Here is an 18,803-nt window from a genome sequence, read left to right as displayed (position 1 = left end):
CCAGGTTCAGAGCTTTTAAAATGTTGCTTTGAACTAAACTGAAGTTATACCATATAGGATGTGAATTCACCGAAATGAGCAGCCTCAAACTTTTGGACCTTAATTTTCTTGGCATTAAATCAGGATTCGTGCTGTTTGGTGCGGTGTTACAGTCCACTTGTCAGGCAATGACCCTGAGCTCCAAGCACCCATTGAAGCAGGTGGACTGTGGCAGGACAGAATCTTTCTGACCGGGGGCTGCCCGGTTTGAGGTGGATGGCAGCTGTCCAGTGAGATGCGATGACCTCTCCCACTGACAAAGGCAACCCGTGGCGCCCAATCTCTATGCCAATTGAGCTGGACTAATAACCTGTAACTGCTGCCTTCCGTGTTGTTTTGGTCGCTGTGAGGCGACTACGGAGTGACCTCTCCATGTCGCATGCCTGGTCGGATGTATGGAGGTTGTGAGTTGCCCAAGCGTCAAAACCCCCCTCTCGGCCTTCCTGGTGGGGTCCTAAGGAGTGCACAGCACGACCTTTGGCACTGGTATGGCCTTCGCTTTGCAAGCTGGAACATCAGAACTATGTGTCCTGGCCTGTCGGAAGACCTTATACAAATCAACGACTCTTGGAAGACCGCCATCATTAACAATGAGCTCAGTAGACTCAATATGGACATTGCAGCACTTCAAGAGACATACTTCCCTGCGAGCAGAGCTCTAAGAGAGCAAGACTACACCTTCTTCTGGCAGGGCAGGGATCCTGAAGAACCAAGACAGCATGGAGTGGGCTTCGCCATCAGAAACTCTTTGCTCAGCATGATAGAGCCACCTTCAAATGGCTCGGAACGCATACTGTCCATCCGACTGCTCACCGTCTCTGGTCCAGTACACCTACTCAGCATCTATGCTCCAACACTCTGCTCCCCACCTGAAGTTAAAGACCAGTTCTACGAGGAACTCCATAATATCATTAGTAGCATCCCCAATACCAAACATTTGTTCCTGCTGGGGGAATTTAATGCCAGGGTTGGGGCTGACCATGACTCATGGCCCTCCTACCTTGGGCGCTATGGCATTGGAAGGATGAATGAGAATGGACAGAGACTGCTGGAGTTGTGTACCTATCACAACCTCTGCATCACCAACTCGTTCTTTCATACTAAACCCTGTCACCAGGTTTCATGGAGGCACCCAAGATCATGTCGTTGGCACCAGCTGGACCTCATCGTCACAAGGCGAGCCTCTTTAAACAGTGTCCAAATCACACGCAGCTTCCACAGTGAGGACTGCGATACCGACCACTCCCTGGTGTGCAGCAAGGTTAGACTGAAACCAAAGAAGCTACATCACTCCAAGCAGAAGGGCCGCCCGCGCATCAACACTAACAGAATTTCTTATCCACAGCTGTTACATAAGTTTCTAAATTCACTTGAAAAAGCCCTTCAAAACACTGCTGCAGGGGATGCAGAGACGAAGTGGGCCCACATCAGAGACGCCATCAGAGACTCAGCACCTTTGGCAAACGTGAGAAGCAGAATGCAGACTGGTTTCAATCTCACTTTGAAGAGCTGGAACCTGTCATAGCCGCTAAGCGCATTGCACTGTTGAACTACAAGAAAGCCCCCAGTGAGTTAACATCCACAGTACTTAAAGTAGCCAGAAGCGCTGCACAAAGAACAGCCAGGCGCTGTGCAAATGACTATTGGCAACACCTATGCAGTCGTATTCAGCTGGTCTCTGACACCTGAAATATCAGAGGAATGTATGATGGCATTAAGAGAGCTTTTGGGCCAGCCATCAAGAAAATCGCCCCCCTTAAGTCTAAATCAGGGGACACGATCACTGACCAATGCAAGCAAATGGACCGCTGGGTGGAGCACTACCGAGAACTGTACTCCAGGAAATGTTGTCACTGATACCGCCCTCAATGCAGCCCAATCTCTGCCAGTCATGGATGAGCTGGTCGAACAGCCAACAAAATCGGAACTCAGTGATGCCATTGATTCTCTAGCCAGTGGAAAAGCCCCTGGATAGGACGGCATTACCCCTGAAATAATCAAGAATGCCAAGCCTGCTATACTCTCAGCACTCTACGAACTACTTTGCCTGTGCTGGGATGAGGGAACAGTACAACAGGACATGCGCGATGCCAATATCATCACCCTCTATAAGAACAAGGATGACCACGGTCACTGCAACAACTACCGTGGAATCTCCCTGCTCAGCATAGTGGGGAATGTCTTCACTCAAGTCATTTCAAACAGACTCCAGAAGCTGGATGAGCGTGTCTACCCTGAGGCAGAGTGTGCCTTTCGAGCAGAGAGATCCACCATTGGCATGCTGTTCTCCCTTCGCCAGCTACAGGAGAAATGCCACAAACAACAGATGCCCCTCAACGTTGCTTTCATAGATCTCAACCAAAGCCTTTGACCTCGTCAGCAGACGGGGTCTCTTCAGACTACTAGCAAAGATCGGATGTTCACCAAAGCTACTAAGTATCATCACCTCATTCCATGACAATATGAAAGGCACAATTCAGCATAGCGGTGCCTTATCAGACCCCTTTCCTATCCTGAGTGGCGTGAAACAGGGCTGTGTTCTCGCACCTACACTGTTTGGGATCTTCTTCTCCCTGCTGCTCTCGCATGAGTTCAAGTCTTTAGAAGAAGGAATTTTCCTCCACACAAGATCAGGTGGCAGGTTGTTCAACCTTGCCCGTCTAAGAGCGAAGACCAAAGTATGGAAAGTCCTCATCAGGGAACTCCTCTTTGCTGACGATGCTGCATTAACATCACACACTGAAGAGTGTCTGCAGAGACTCATCAACAGGATTGCGGCTGCCTGCAACGAATTTGGCCTAACCATCAGCCTCAAGAAAACGAAAATCATGGGACAGGACGTCAGAAATGCTCCATCCATCAATATCGGTGACCACGCTCTGGAAGTGGTTCAAGAGTTCACCTACCTAGGCTCAACTATCACCAGTCGCCTGTCTCCAGATGCAAAAATCAACAAGCGCATGGGAAAGGGGTCCGCTGCTATGTCCAAACTGGCCAAGAGAGTGTGGGAAAATGGCGCACTGACACGGAACACAAAAGTCCGAGTGTATCAAGCCTGTGTCGTCAGTACCTTACTCTACGGCAGCGAGGCCGGGACAACGTATGTCAGCCAAGAGCGACATCTCAACTCATTCCATCTTCGCTGCCTCCAGAGAATCCTTGGCATCAGGTGGCAGGACCGTATCTCCAACGCAGAAGTCCTCGAGGCAGCCGAGATCCCCAGCATATATACACTACTGAGTCAGCGGCGCTTGAGATAGCTTGGCCATGTGAGCCGCATGGAAGATGGCAGGATCCCCAAGGACGCATTGTACAGCAAGCTTGTCACTGGTATCAGACCCACCAGCCGTCCATGTCTCTGCTTTAAAGACATCTGAAAACTCGACATGAAGTCCTGTGATATTGACCACAAGTTGTGGGAGTCAGTTGCCAGTGATCGCCAGAACTGGCGGACAGCTATAAAGGCGGGGCTAAAGAGTGGCGAGTTGAAGAGACTTAACAGTTTGCAGGAAAAAAGACAGAAGCGCAAGGAGAGAGCCAACTGTGTAACAGCCCCGAAACCAATTTTATCTGCAGTGCCTGTGGAAGAGTCTGTCACTCTAGAATTGACCTTTATAGCCACTCCAGGCACTGACCACCTCTAGACACCTACCCATTGTTTCTCGAGATAAGGAGGCCAAAGAAAGACAGAAATCAGGAAAGAACACTCAAGTCATGCAGTCAGTTTCACGTTAATGTGCATCTAAAACTACTTCTCAGTGATGCAAATTGCAATTTAATTGCAGTCTATACCTCTGGAGATCAAGTCCTGACAAATGCCACTTCAACTTGAATATCAGATTGTAATAATTTCATGTGTGCTAGGTGAGGATCCCATCATTTGGAGAAAAGTATTTTTAGATTGATTTTGTGTTTATCAATTAAGGTGTCAGCAGAGTCGAATTCGTTGACATATCAGTGTCTGTTATTGAATTAAATCTATTGCCTCACTGACAGTTAATAAAACTGCCTATTGTGAAAGCTGAGTGATATTCAAAATTGGTTTGGCATAGGATTAAATATATGTTATTCACTGTTATGCATGCTCTAGTCATGTTCCTCATATAACCATTTTGGACAGTAGCTCAAGAGGCAATAGGGTGTGTGACAGGCCTCAAAATTCCTGTTGACCAAGGGCTGTGCTGCAACAAGGTGCACTATATTCCTATTGGAAAATATAATCTTCCCCACAATGAAAAAGTGGGTGAAACATCTGAGGAGCTTATACTAATATGAAGAGATAAGCTATGGACACAAAAGCAAAATACTGCAGATGCTGGAAATGCAAAACAAAAACAGAAAATGCTGGAAATACACTGCAGGTCTGGTAGCATCCATGGAGAAAGAAACAGAGTTAACGTTTCAAGTCTGTGACCTTTCAGCAGGACTGGGAGAAGTTAGAAATGTAGTAGGTTTTGAGCAAGTGAAAGAGGGGAGGGTGGGAGCAAGAATTAAAGGGAAGGTCTGTCATTGGGTGACGAGCAGGATAGATTAAATGATAAAGGATTCATGTTGCAAGACCAAAGGGAGTGGCAATGGGACAAGTAAATAAACAAAAGATGTGTCTAGAGGAGTTGTGAATGGTAGGATGATGAATAGCTGCCATCTGAAAGCAAAGAAATGGAAATAAGACAGAAACAAGAGAAAAAAAAACAAACAAGCAAAGAAAATTTAAACAAAATGGGGGCAGAGATTAAGAACTAAAATTATTGAACTCAATGTTGAGTCCGGAAGGTTGTAAAATGCCCAGTCAGAAGATAAATACCGTTTGTCAAGCTTGCATTGAGCTTCATTGAAACGTTGCAGGAGGACAAGGACAGGAAGGTCTGAATGCTAGCAAGGTGGAGAGTTAAAATAAAAGCAAAATACTGTGGATGCTGGAAATCTGAAATAAAACTGAAAATGCTGGAAATACTCAGTTGGTCTGGCAGCATCTGTGGAGAGAGAAACAGAGTTAATGCTTCAGGTCTGTGACCTTTCAGTTAAGTATTTGCAGCACTTTCTGGAGAATTACAATGACTGGAAGCTCAGGGTCATGCTTGTGGATTGAATGAAGGTGTTCCACAAAGTGGTAACCAAGTTTGCATTTGGTCTCCCCAATTTAGAGGAGACCACACCTGAGCAGCGAATATGATATACTAAATTAAAAGAATTACAAGTTGTTGTACTGTTTCACCTGAAAGGACTGTTTGGGGCTTTGGATGGTGAGAAGGGTTTGCATGGAAATGTGCCATAGGAAAGGGAGGTTGTGTTGGAAGAGACTGAGGAGTGGACCAGGGAATCATGCAGGTAACAGTCCCATTGGAATACTAAAAGGGAATGGGAAGATGTGTTTGTTGGTGGCAGAGGATGATCCATTGAATACATTTGCATACTAACAGGCAGGAAAAACATTTGCAGTGCTTGGAGAGCCAAAGGACCATTCTCTAGTCCACTTAACCTAAAATGGACTGTGATCACCAGATATTGAAGGTGGGGAATCTCACATTCCAGGATGACTGCTAAGATAGCAGAATCCACAAACAAAAATGGTCAAACCAGCTGGTCACATGACTGACCTGCTGGGCAACCTGGGGTTTTTTGAACTGTGCCACAGAGAAAGGCAGAAGACTGTTGAAACTGGAACCTGAAACAAGGAAGCCTCTCTCTCTCTCTCTTGCTTTCTCCCAAGCCACTGGACCCACAGAAGACACGTAAACCGCAAGAGAAAAAAGACTCCGACCTCGAAACAAGTTAAAGTGTGCACTGGGCCCCAACGAATTATAAGTCTGACCGGCAACCAAAGACTTCACAGCAAACTCAAAGGACAGTAAAATAGGAACCCATCTATTGCCTCAAACCTTTCCCCTTTATCCTTTTCTATTTTTCTGTCTCTATCTGCATGTGTGTTTATTGCATATGCATGCTAGCATGGTCGTGTCACATATTCGTAGTCATAACCGGATTAGAATTTAAGATTAGTAAACTTTTACCTTTCTTGTTTAAAATCTAAGAACACTTGCCTTACAATTGGAAAGTGATGAACAAGGATTCACTAAGGGGGAGCCAAAACACTTAAAAAAAAATTAAACCCTGTCACGGTTAAACCAGGCAAAGGCTGAGAGGGAACCCCTAGGCCCCTCTCACCTGGTCGTAACAGAAATTTTGGGGCTACCGGGATTTGATCCACAGATAAATGAGAAATTGGAAGTGGGAAGCCAAATTGTTCCCAGTCAAAAAAAAAGAGAAAGCATTTCAATACAGGTTTTCTCGTGGTTGTATATGCTAGAATACTAACATGTCTGCAACTGAAGTCAGTAACTCCCCAAGCCAAGGTGAAGGAACTTGGGATAAGTTAAAAGCACTGTCTATGGAGGATTGAGGAAAATGGCTGAGCAGTGTGGGATCACTGTATATGGCAAGTCTAGGAAGTCTGAATTCCTAAGGCTAATGGCCAACCATTTTTCTCTTGAACCTGAAGAAGCAGAAACAGGGTTAGAAGTAGACTCCGAAAGGGTGTGGTTAGCAAAGATACAATTGGAACAGAGGAAACTTGAATTTGAGGAAAGAGAGAGAGCGAAAGAAAGAGCCTTTCAGAAGGAATGTGAAGAAAAAGAGAAAGAGGAGAGAGGGAAAGAAAGAGAGAGACAGGAGAGAGAAAGAGAAAGAACCTTCCAGAAAGAATGCAAAGAGAGAGAGCTGAAACAGCTTGAGTTAACTAGGGGACAACAGAGTAACCTCAGTGAAAGCATGGCCAATATGGAGGAGCGTAATTCAGGGCTGGTGCAGAATTGTTAAAACTTTCCCAACTGATCCCAAAATTCAATGAGGGAGACATGGGAACGTTTTTTGTGTCTTTTGAAAAACTGGCAAGGCAGTTAAAGTGGCCAGCTGATGCTTGGACTTTGTTGTTACAGAGTAAATTAGTAGGAAAAGCCCATGAGGTTTATTCCATGTTGCCAGATGAGAGTTCATCAAATTATGAACTAACAAAAAATGCTATCCTCTGGGCATATGAGTTCGTACCGGAAGCCTATCGCCAAAAGTTTAGAACCCTCAAGAAGCAAGCTGATCAAACTTACCTGGCGTTTGAGAGAAATAAACAGCTGACTTTTGACCAGTGGCTGAGGGCTTTTAAAGTGCAGCTCAGCTATGAGAATCTCAGAGAAGTAATTTTTTTAGAGGAATTTAAAAACTCTCTTCCACTCTTCATAAAGACACATATAGAGGAACAGAAGGCTCACAGAGCCTGGCAAGCTGCAGTTCTAGCCGATGAGTTTGCTCTCATTTATAAATTGGTTTCCCGGGGAAACCTTTCCTAGTCACCTCCACAAATCTGAAAAGAACAAAGGGTGGGAAGGTGATGGAAGCCCAAGCAATCCTGGGAGGGAAAGAACAACAGGAGACACAGGGAACCCTCCTCCAGCCACAATGAAAGGTGCTGTGAGCAGGATTGAGACCCGGAGACCTGTGTGCTTCTATTGTAGTAAAACAGGGCTTTTAAGAGCTGACTGCTGGAAACTAAAAGGGAAACCTGTAGGGTTAATCAGGACACACCCGCTTGGTGAAGATGGGAACCTGATGGAAAGCACAGCAGAACAAGCTGTGGTTTTAACTGCAGTAAGAGTGAGACCCAGGAAGTCTACCGCTGCAAGTGCAGGAACATTTAATAGGATTCCTGAGGGTTATCAGGGTTTTGTGTCTGAAGGGAGAGTAATCCCATACCCCTCGAGTGAGGCAAGCATGTCCATAGTAATCCTCAGGGACACAGGGGCCACTAGATCCGTTTCACTGGGAAAAGGCCTGACCTTTCCCCCAGAGAGTGCAGTAAACTCCAGAACGGTGTTGAATGGTATTGGAGAGCAGCGTATGCCTGTATCTTTACACTGAATGCACTTGAAGTGCGATCTAGTTTCGGGACTGGTGACCATAGGGATTGTCCATAGTTTGCCTGTGGACGGGGATGACCTGCTCCTAGATAATGATCTGGTGGGGATGAAGGTGGTAGCTTCCTCAGTAGTGAAAGAGAGACCGCAGGAAGTCAGAGAAACAGGGCAGTAGCAGGAGACGATCCGCTGCAGTTTTCGTGAAGGTGTAATGAATCAGGCCATGATCAAATCAGCTCCCCTAGAGGAGACTGAATTGGCACTGCAGGCAGATGACCATGAGGTCTGTCTGTCCGAGACTTTCTTTGGAAGGTTAGGACCCAGGGAATGAGTTAAATGGATCCTCCCGATCCGAGGCTCAGTGAGCCGATCCAGTATTGCAAGAGTTAGCACAGGCTGCCCAGTCTGAAAGTGAAGCAGAGGGAGTCCCTGATTACTACTATTTAAAGAAAGAGGTACTGATGAGGAAGTGGAGTTCTCCTCAAAGACCTGAGAGCAAGAAGTGGACAGTAGTTCACCAGTGGTGCCACACAGGTACAGGTACTGGCGAGAAATAGTAAGAATGGCCCATGAAATTACACTGGTTGTACATGTTGGTATACAAAAAACCAAAGCCCGCATAAGACTGCAGTTTGAGTGGCCAAAACTCCACAAAGATGTGGTGGAGTACTGCAGGAGTTGCCATAAGTCCTGTATCGGTGGTTGGAGGACTCTCCAGCAGAGGGCTAGTGAACTATAAGGGACCCCTGCCGAGGACAAAAGGGGACAGGCAGGCACAAGGCTGGCAACAAGTTAGAAAGAAAAGGGGAAAAAGGGACAGGAGGGCAGGTTAAAGGAGGTCCGGGAAGAATCCCGGATGAAAACCCTTACTGTCCGGTCAGACATCCCTGAAATGTTTGAAAAATTAGACCCCACACTCTCCTATGCAAATGCAGACAGTTGAGGCACCCCACCAGAGTGGCTGACAGTATTTACAGGCACCTGCAGAGACAAAGAAAGTCCTCCAGAGGACAGAGAAATCTTGAGGATGATGCCTCACCTAGTCAAAGTGCCACAGGGGAGTGCAGTGGAATCTGGACAAATACCTGCAAGCAGGAGTGTCCCACAGGACAAAGGGGAGATTAGCAAAAAGTCCACACCCACAGTCAGGAAAAAAGGGATCCAGCCATCCCCTGAGGTGAAAAGCCCTTGCATCAAAGCAGTGAATGAGGGTTCAGAGGGGAACTACCCACTGCCACTCCCCTGAACAGAACTCCAACGTAGGGCTAATTAAATCTAATCCTCCCCCTGCAGACCTCAACAAGAACAAAGACCCCTTAAGGCAGTCATAGAAATGGGCAAACTGAAAAAAACTGCCCCCAAAACCGCATGTTTATTGAGATGACAGAAAGGGCCATTTAAATCAGCACTGCCACAAACAAAAGACAGGCTGCAACAATTGTTAGGGTTATGAATGAATGAGAGTGACGCATGTGCGTGTTCCTTTCCTTATCTTCTCTCTGGTCCCTTTTAATGAAATGCTCTTTTTTAAAAATCACATTTCATTCCATTGGGTGTGGAGCTGTCATGCAGACCCCCATCTGCCAAGAATGAGGCATATTAATTTTGTCAGATAAACATTGATTTTAAACTGCTGCTTGAGTGAAGAAAGGACTTGTTAAAAAATCACCAGACACTTGACTGGAAAAACATTTGCATGCTAACAGACAGGGCTTGGAGAGACAAAGAACTATTTCCTGGTCCACTTAACTCAAAATGGACTGTGATCACCAGACATTGAAGGTGGGGAATCTCATATTCCAGGATGATTGCAAAGATGGCAGAATCCACAAACTGAAGTGGTCAAAACAGCTGGTCAACTGACTGATCTGCTGGGCAACCTGGGGTTTGTTGAATTGTGCCACAGAGAAAGGCAGAAGGCTGTTGAAACTGGAACCTGGAACAAGGAAGCCTCTCTCTTTATCTCTCTCTCGCTTTCTTCCAAGCCACTGGACCCATGGAGGATACATAACCCTCAACAGAAAAAAGACTCTGACCTCGAAATAAGTTAAAGCGTGCATTGGGCCCCAACGAATTGTAAGTCTGACTGGCAACCAAAGACTTCACAGCAAACTCAAAGTACAGTAAAATAGAAACCCATCAAACTTTTCCCCTTTATTAGGGGAAAATTATAGGGCGGCACAGTGGCGCAGTGGTTAGCACCGCAGCCTCACAGCTCCAGTGACCTGGGTTCAAATCTGGGTACTGCCTGTGTGGAGTTTGCAAGTTCTCCCTGTGTCTGCGTGGGTTTCCTCCGGGTGCTCCGGTTTCCTCCCACATGCCAAAGACTTGCAGGGTGATAGGTTAATTGGCCATTATAAATTGCCCCTAGTATAGGTAGGTGGTAGGGAAATATAGGAACAGGTGGGGATGTGGTAGGAATATGGAATTAGGGTAGGATTAGTATAAGTGGGTGGTTGATGGTCGGCACAGACTCGGTGGGCCGAAGGGCCTGTTTCAGTGCTGTATCTCTAAAAAAAAAATTATTTTCTAGTTTCCTGTCTCTATCTGTGTGTGTGTTTATTGCGTATGCGTTCTAGCGTGGTTGCGTCGCATATTCGTAGTCGTAACCAGATTAGAGTTTAAGATTATTAAACTTTTACCTTTCTTGTTTAAAATCTAAGAAAACCTGTCTGAATTCATTTCTTTGCCTGAAATTAGAAAGCGATGAACAAGGATTCACTAAGGGGAATTACAAAACAACAAACCCTGTCACGGCTAAACCAGGCGAAAGGCTGAGAGGGAACCCCTAGACCCCTCTCACCTGGTCTTAACACTACCAAAACTCACTTTCACAGCCACATCCTTAGCAACTGGCTCTGGCTCCAACTTATTCCACATGGATTCCAACTGAAATTCCATTCTTTGTGTTTTGGATCCACCCACAATTACAGATATCTTATAGACATTCAGCATTCCTTGAACCATTGTTCTTGCCGCATCCTGAGATCCACTCTCAACGCCATGCACACCACATGCACATTCTCACCTTCACTCTTCAGCAGCACCGACTCACTTTATTTCAAAGCTGGCCTGACCCATAGTTTCATTTCATTCTTCGCCTCATCCAGTGCTTTAACTAAACACTTTTATCTTCCTTTTAGACATGAAGGATTGCAATCTTCAACGACTTATGGGCACTGTTATGTTTTGTAACCCAAGCATGAAAAAACTAGACTCAGGATTTCTGCGTGTGTAGGCTTTATTATAAGGTCTTCCGACAGGCCAGGACACATAGTTCTGACGTTCCAGCTTGCAAAGCGAAGGGCTGGTACCTTCTTTCCTTTTTTCGTGTTGTTTGGTGCGGTGTATCAGTCCACCTTTCGGGCAATGACCCTGAGCTCCAAGCACCCATTGAAGCAGGTAGACTGTGGCGGGACAGAAACTTATTGACCGGGGGCTGCCCGGTTTGAGGCGGGCGGTAGCTGTCCAGTGAGGTGCAATGACCTCTCCCACCGCACCAAACAACACGAAAAAAGGAAAGAAGGTACCAGCCCTTCGCTTTGCAAGCTGGAACGTCAGAACTATGTGTCCTGGCCTGTCGGAAGACCTTACACAAATCAACGATTCTCGGAAGACCGCCATCATTAACAACGAGCTCAGTAGACTCAATGTAGACATTGCAGCACTTCAGGAGACACGCCTCCCCGCGAGTGGATCTCTAGCAGAGCAAGACTACACCTTCTTCTGGCAGGGCAGGGATCCTGAAGAATCAAGACAGCATGGAGTGGGCTTCGCCATCAGAAACTCCTTGCTCAGCATGATAGAGCCTCCCTCAAATGGCTCGGAACGCATACTGTCCATCCGACTGCTCACCACCTCTGGTCCAGTACACCTACTCAGCATCTATGCTCCAATACTCTGCTCCCCTCCTGAAGCTAAAGACCAGTTCTACGAGCAACTCCATAACATCATTAACAGCATCCCCAACACCGAACACCTATTCCTGCTGGGGGACTTTAATGCCAGGGTTGGGGCCGACCATGACTCATGGCCCTCCTGCCTTGGGCGCTATGGCGTTGGAAGGATGAATGAGAACGGGCAAAGACTGCTTGAGTTGTGTACCTATCATAACCTCTGCATCACCAACTCGTTCTTTCACACTAAACCCTGTCACCAGGTTTCATGGAGGCACCCAAGATCGCGTCGTTGGCACCAGCTAGACCTCATTGTCACAAGGCGAGCCGCCTTAAACAGTGTTCAAATCACACGCAGCTTCCACAGTGCAGACTGCGACACCGACCACTCCCTGGTGTGCAGCAAGGTTAGACTCAGACCAAAGAAGTTGCATCATTCCAAGCAGAAGGGCCACCCGCGCATCAACACTAGCAGAATTTCTCACCCACAGCTGTTACAAAAATTTCTAAATTCACTTGTAACAGCCCTTCAAAACACTCCCACAGGGGATGCTGAGACCAAGTGGGCCCACATCAGAGACGCCATCTATGAGTCAGCTTTGACCACCTATGGCAAAAGTGCGAAGAGAAATGCAGACTGGTTTCAATCTCATAATGAAGAGCTGGAACCTGTCACAGCCGCTAAGCGCATTGCACTGTTGAACTACAAGAAAACCCCCAGCGATTTAACATCCGCAGCACTTAAAGCAGCCAGAAGCACTGCACAAAGAACAGCCAGGCGCTGCGCAAACGACTACTGGCAACACCTATGCAGTCATATTCAGCTGGCCTCAGACACCGGAAACATCAGAGGAATGTATGATGGCATTAAGAGAGCTCTTGGGCCAACCATCAAGAAGATCGCCCCCCTCAAATCTAAATCAGGGGACATAATCACTGACCAACACAAACAAATGGACCGCTGGGTTGAGCACTACCTAGAACTGTACTCCAGGGAGAATGCTGTCACTGAGACTGCCCTCAATGCAGCCCAGCCTCTACCAGTCATGGATGAGCTGGACATACAGCCAACCAAATCAGAACTCAGTGATGCCATTGATTCTCTAGCCAGTGGAAAAGCCCCTGGGAAGGACAGCATTACCCCTGAAATAATCAAGACTGCCAAGCCTGCTATACTCTCAGCACTACATGAACTGCTATGCCTGTGCTGGGATGAGGGAGCAGTACCCCAGGACATGCGCGATGCCAATATCATCACCCTCTATAAAAACAAAGGTGACCGCGGTGACTGCAACAACTACCGTTGAATCTCTCTGCTCAGCATAGTGGGGAAAGTCTTTGCTCGAGTCGCTCTGAACAGGCTCCAGAAGCTGGCCGAGCGCATCTACCCTGAGGCACAGTGTGACTTTCGTGCAGAGAGATCGACCGTTGACATGCTGTTCTCCCTTCGTCAGATACAGGAGAAATGCCGTGAACAACAGATGCCCCTCTACATTGCTTTCATTGATCTCACCAAAGCCTCTGACCTCGTCAGCAGACGTGGTCTCTTCAGACTACTAGAAAAGATTGGATGCCCACCAAAGCTACTAAGTATCATCACCTCATTCCATGACAATATGAAAGGCACAATTCAACATGGTGGCTCCTCATCAGAGCCCTTTCCTATCCTGAGTGGCGTGAAACAGGGCTGTGTTCTCGCACCCACACTTTTTGGGATTTTCTTCTCCCTGCTGCTTTCACATGCGTTCAAGTCCTCTGAAGAAGGAATTTTCCTCCACACAAGATCAGGGGGCAGGTTGTTCAACCTTGCCCGTCTAAGAGCGAAGTCCAAAGTACGGAAAGTCCTCATCAGGGAACTCCTCTTTGCTGATGATGCTGCTTTAACATCTCACACTGAAGAGTGCCTGCAGAGTCTCATCGACAGGTTTGCAGCTGCCTGCAATGAATTTGGCCTAACCATCAGCCTCAAGAAAACAAACATCATGGGGCAGGATGTCAGAAATGCTCCATCCATCAATATTGGCGACCACGCTCTGGAAGTGGTTCAAGAGTTCACCTACCTAGGCTCAACTATCACCAGTAACCTGTCTCTCAATGCAGAAATCAACAAGCGCATGGGAAAGGCTTCCACTGCTATGTCCAGACTGGCCAAGAGAGTGTGGGAAAATGGCGCACTGACACGGAACACAAAAGTCTGAGTGTATCAGGCCTGTGTCCTCAGTACCTTGCTCTATGGCAGCGAGGCCTGGACAACGTATGTCAGCCAAGAGCGACGTCTCAATTCATTCCATCTTCGCTGCCTCCGGAGAATCCTTGGCATCAGGTGGCAGGACCGTATCTCCAACACAGAAGTCCTCGAGGCGGCCAACATCCCCAGCTTGTACACACTACTGAGTCAGCGGCGCTTGAGATGACTTGGCCATGTGAGCCGCATGGAAGATGGCAGGATCCCCAAAGACACATTGTACAGCGAGCTCGCCACTGGTATCAGACCCACCGGCCGTCCATGTCTCCGCTATAAAGACGTCTGCAAACGCGACATGAAATCCTGTGACATTGATCACAAGTCGTGGAAGTCAGTTGCCAGCGTTCGCCAGAGCTGGCGGGCAGCCATAAAGACGGGGCTAAAATGTGGCGAGTCGAAGAGACTTAGTAGTTGGCAGGAAAAAAGACAGAGGTGCAAGGGGAGAGCCAACTGTGCAACAGCCCCGACAAACAAATTTCTCTGCAGCACCTGTGGAAAAGCCTGTCACTCTAGAATTGGCCTTTATAGCCACTCCAGGCGCTGCTTCACAAACCACTGACCACCTCCAGGCGCGTATCAATTGTCTCTCGAGATAAGGAGGCCCAAAAGAAGAAGAAAGGCTTTATTCAGATGGCTGCCTGGATCTGTCTTAGTTTCACTTTTGGAACAATGCCCCCTCAGGGTTGACTAACAGCATGGTGAGCAGTCTTACTAACACAGCACAGCGCAATCAATCACTGAGCAATCAAACACAACAGGTACCAAGACCCCTCCAGATATTTCTTCCCCTTCACTTCCCTCAGATCACATCCCTTCTTCAAATCTCTTCCTTCAAAATAACATCCAACCTGCTGCTCTCTGACCCTGAACGGTTTGTCCTTAGCAAAAGCCTTAGCTTCATCCCCTAATGCCCCCACTTCAATGAATTTGGATGTCAGCGCAAAGCTGAGCTCTTTTACTATCGTCTTCGCCTCTGTGCCCTTCCTGCTATTTGGCTAAGCATCTTCCCCCCACTCAGCAGACCCTTTTCCCTGTCTCCAGAATTCCCCCTCCACCGGGACTCCTCCCTCTGGCTTCTTATCCTCTCTATATCTTTTCATAGAGAACCCCCCACATGAAATCATCTATCTCAATTTCTCTGCTCCCCTCACTCACTCTCATCTATCTCCCTCCGAACCTGCAGCATGGCATTCTTGGGCCCAACCCAAACATCGTCATCAAACCTGCTGTTAAGGGTGGTGCTGTTGTCTGAAGTACTGACCTTTACCTAGTAGAGGCTGACCGTCAACTCTTTGGCACTTCTGGACGCTTACTCTGGTCTTGGTTGAGGTAGTTGTTGGCGTGCGAGTAACAGTTGGACATGTGTTGATCTTGTGGGAAGGAAATCTATTGAGTTGAAGTGTAAACATGATATGGTGCAGTTCTTGTTGTCGATGTTTCTTATCACCAATGAGGGTGCTGCAGACTGATTAAAGAGTTGAGGGATGATGAAAAGAATGGTAGTTCAGGTATCTATCAGCATGAGTGGGCATGCAGTAGACCTGGTCTGCTGGTATGCCATTATGATACTTGGTAATGAGAACCTCAAGGAATGGTATGGAAAGTTGTTGTTCCATCTCCATGGTGAAATTGGTGTTCAGGTGTTGGTTATTAAGATGTTGGAGAAAACTGCAAAGATCTCTCCTATCAAGTTCTCATATGACAAACGTGTCATCGACATATTGGAGCCAGAGTTTAGCTTGAAGAGTAGCTGATTGAAGTGCTGCTTGTTCGAACTCACCCATGAAAATGTTGCTGACAATTGATGACAGTGGAGATCCCAGAGCAGCACCATTTGTCTGTTTGAAATAGGAACCTCACCATTAAAATGGTGTTAAGTTGAGGCACATCAGTAGAAGATTGTAAATCCGGGCAGGTGACATCACAGTTCAGTTGGGTAAGGAAGTGCCTTCTTCTAAGCATTGTTTAATGATAATATAAGCTTCCAGCATGGATACTCTGATAAACAGTGACTCGACATCAAAACTGAACGTTGTATCTGACCGGTTGATTGTGGTTTGCTATATCCTCTCAATGATGTGTTTGGAGTTGGTGATGCGGTGTGTAGATATTCCCATTAGTGGCTGGAGAATCTTAGCTAGGTGTTGCGCTGTCCTGTATGTTGGAGAACCTTTGGTGGAAATAATAAGTCATAGTGGAGCGTCTGGTTTATGGATCTTGGATTGTCCAAATAATAGGAAGAAGACGAAATCGGGAGTTTGTTGGTAGACCCATCATTTCAGCCTGTTCTTGCCCCACTGCACTGATTTCTTCCTATCTTGACTCTATTCTATTTTACCCTTGTCCAGTCTCTTCCTACCTACATACCCCTCCACCTCTTTAATAGTTACCAGTTTCCTAGCCCTAACCATCTCCTTTTCAGCATGAATGTTCAATCTCTCTACACCTCTAGACCCCACCAGGATGGTCTGAGAGCTTTCTGCTTCTTCCTTGAATGGAAGTCCAACCAGTCTCCATCCACCACCACCTTCCTCCGCCTGGCTGAACTTTTTCTCACATTGAACAACTTTTCCTTCAACTCCACTCTGCCTCTAAATAAAAGATGTTGCTATGAGTACTCGCATGGATCCTGACTCTGCCTGCCTTTTTGTTGGATATGTGGAACATTCCTTGTTCCAGTCCTACTTGGGCTTGCTTCCTCCCTCTTGTTCTGGTACATTGATGACTGTATCGGTGCCGTTTCCTGCTCTTGCCTTGAAATTTCATCAACTTGGCTTCCAATCTCCATCCTTCTATTACCTTCACATGGTCCATGTCCGACTCTTCCCTTCCCTTCCTTGACTTCTCTGGGCCGGATCTTGTGCTTGGCTGGAAGGCAGATTTCGTGAGTGTGAGGGTGGGGTGGAGAATCGGAGCATAAGTGCCCACCACGGAACCCAATGCCGGAACTCCTGGTTCCGATCTTCCCGGGGTGGGATAGGCCAATGATGGCTTTCCCGTCCAGAGGTCAATTGAGTCCCTTAAGTGTCCTATTAGAGGTCAATTCAGGGCCTCTTCCTGCTGCCGCTGGGATCTTACCAGCAGCGGGGTTGCAGGGGTGAGGGGGAAGCTTCCACCAAGTGGGAAGGATGCCTTGTAAAACAAGGTGCTCATGGGATTGGGCAACTACATTAAGGTGGATAACTGGAGGATCTAGGGTGAGAGTGGGCATATCGATGGTGACAAGTGTAGGCATATTGGGGAGAGATGGCATGTATACGTCAATAATTATGTGGTCCAGGGTAATAGCAGGAGGTTCAAGGGTCTCAGAGGGTAGGTTCAAAGTAATGTTGGGTGGATGAAGGGTGATGGGGGTAGGCTAGAAGGTGGCAGGAGGAGGGTGGAAGGTGGAGGAACTTGCCTCGAATCTGATGTGCAGCATTTTTCAAAATGAGACGATAAATCACGTGGGCGTGCAAGGACTGCAGATTGAAGTGGGAGGAGGCTAGTGTTGGGTGGGTGGAGTTGCGGCTGTGCACAATGGTAGGAACATATAACCTACTTGCTCATGAGTTCAATGGTTGAGCATCGTGGACAAACAAGGCTTAAGTTTAATGCTTGTCTCATTCAAACAGTTACTAAGTTGCAATGACATGGGCCTCATACACTCAATATTCTTGCTACCTCAGGCACAAAAGCAGAGGATGTGACTGAGGAGGGCTCTCACGGCTCAGCGGCTGATGCCGCAATGCCAGCAGCAGGCAGCACAAGAGGGGGGGGGCTGCTCCGAATGAACTTTTCCAGGGAAGGCATCATAGAAGATGCGCACTGGTAATCAACACATCCTAACATATGAACATACAAATTAGGAGCAGAGGTAGGCCATTTCTAAGTAGATTTCTAAATGCAAATGACATAAGGGGATATGAGGATAGCATGGGAGAAAGGCATTGAAGTGGATGATCAGCCATGAATGTATTAAATGGTGGAGCAGGCTCAATGGGCTGAATGGCCGACTCCTGCTTCTATGTGCCTATGTTTGTTTTCAACTCCTCTAGCCTGCTCCGCCATTCAATAAGATTATGGATGATCTGTTTGTATCTCAAATTCCACACTCCCATCTACCCCAGATAACCTTTGATTCCCTTGCCTAACAAGAATCTATCTACCTCCGCTTAAAAATATTCAATGACCCCACCTCCACCACCTTCTGAGGCAGAGAGTTCCAAAGTCGCAGGACAAGGACAAGGACAAATTACCTTCAGATGCCAGAGATGTCTGAGGATGTCACATGAAATGGTCACTGAAATTTGTGGGATTGTTCAGCAGGAACTGCAACCACGTGGTTTTGGGGGGGCAACCCTGTGCCAGTTGCCCTCAAGGCGACAGTGGCACTTATTTTTTTTTGCTAGTGCTGCTTTCCAGGTCTCAACGGACAGCAAATATGGAATTTCACAGGCTGCCATTCACAGGTTCATGAAGAACCTATTCTGTCATGCCAATGAGTTAATCTATTTCCCAGTAGACAAGGACAGCCAGGCAGCAAGGTCAGTGGCCTTCGGCACGATTGCTCGTTTCCCTAGAGTGCAAGTGGTGATCAAGTGCAGTCGTGTGGCCATTAGAGCTCCCTGGGACGATCCAGCTACATTTATGAATTGCAAAGGCTTTCACTCTTTGAATGTTCAACTGGTTTATGATCACAGGTGAAAAATCATGCAGCTCTGTGTTTCCCTGAGTGCT

This window comes from Heterodontus francisci, chromosome 6 (genome assembly GCF_036365525.1).
Source record: "Heterodontus francisci isolate sHetFra1 chromosome 6, sHetFra1.hap1, whole genome shotgun sequence".
In the NCBI taxonomy this organism is placed as follows: domain Eukaryota; kingdom Metazoa; phylum Chordata; class Chondrichthyes; order Heterodontiformes; family Heterodontidae; genus Heterodontus; species Heterodontus francisci.
This window is presented reverse-complemented; position numbering follows the sequence as displayed.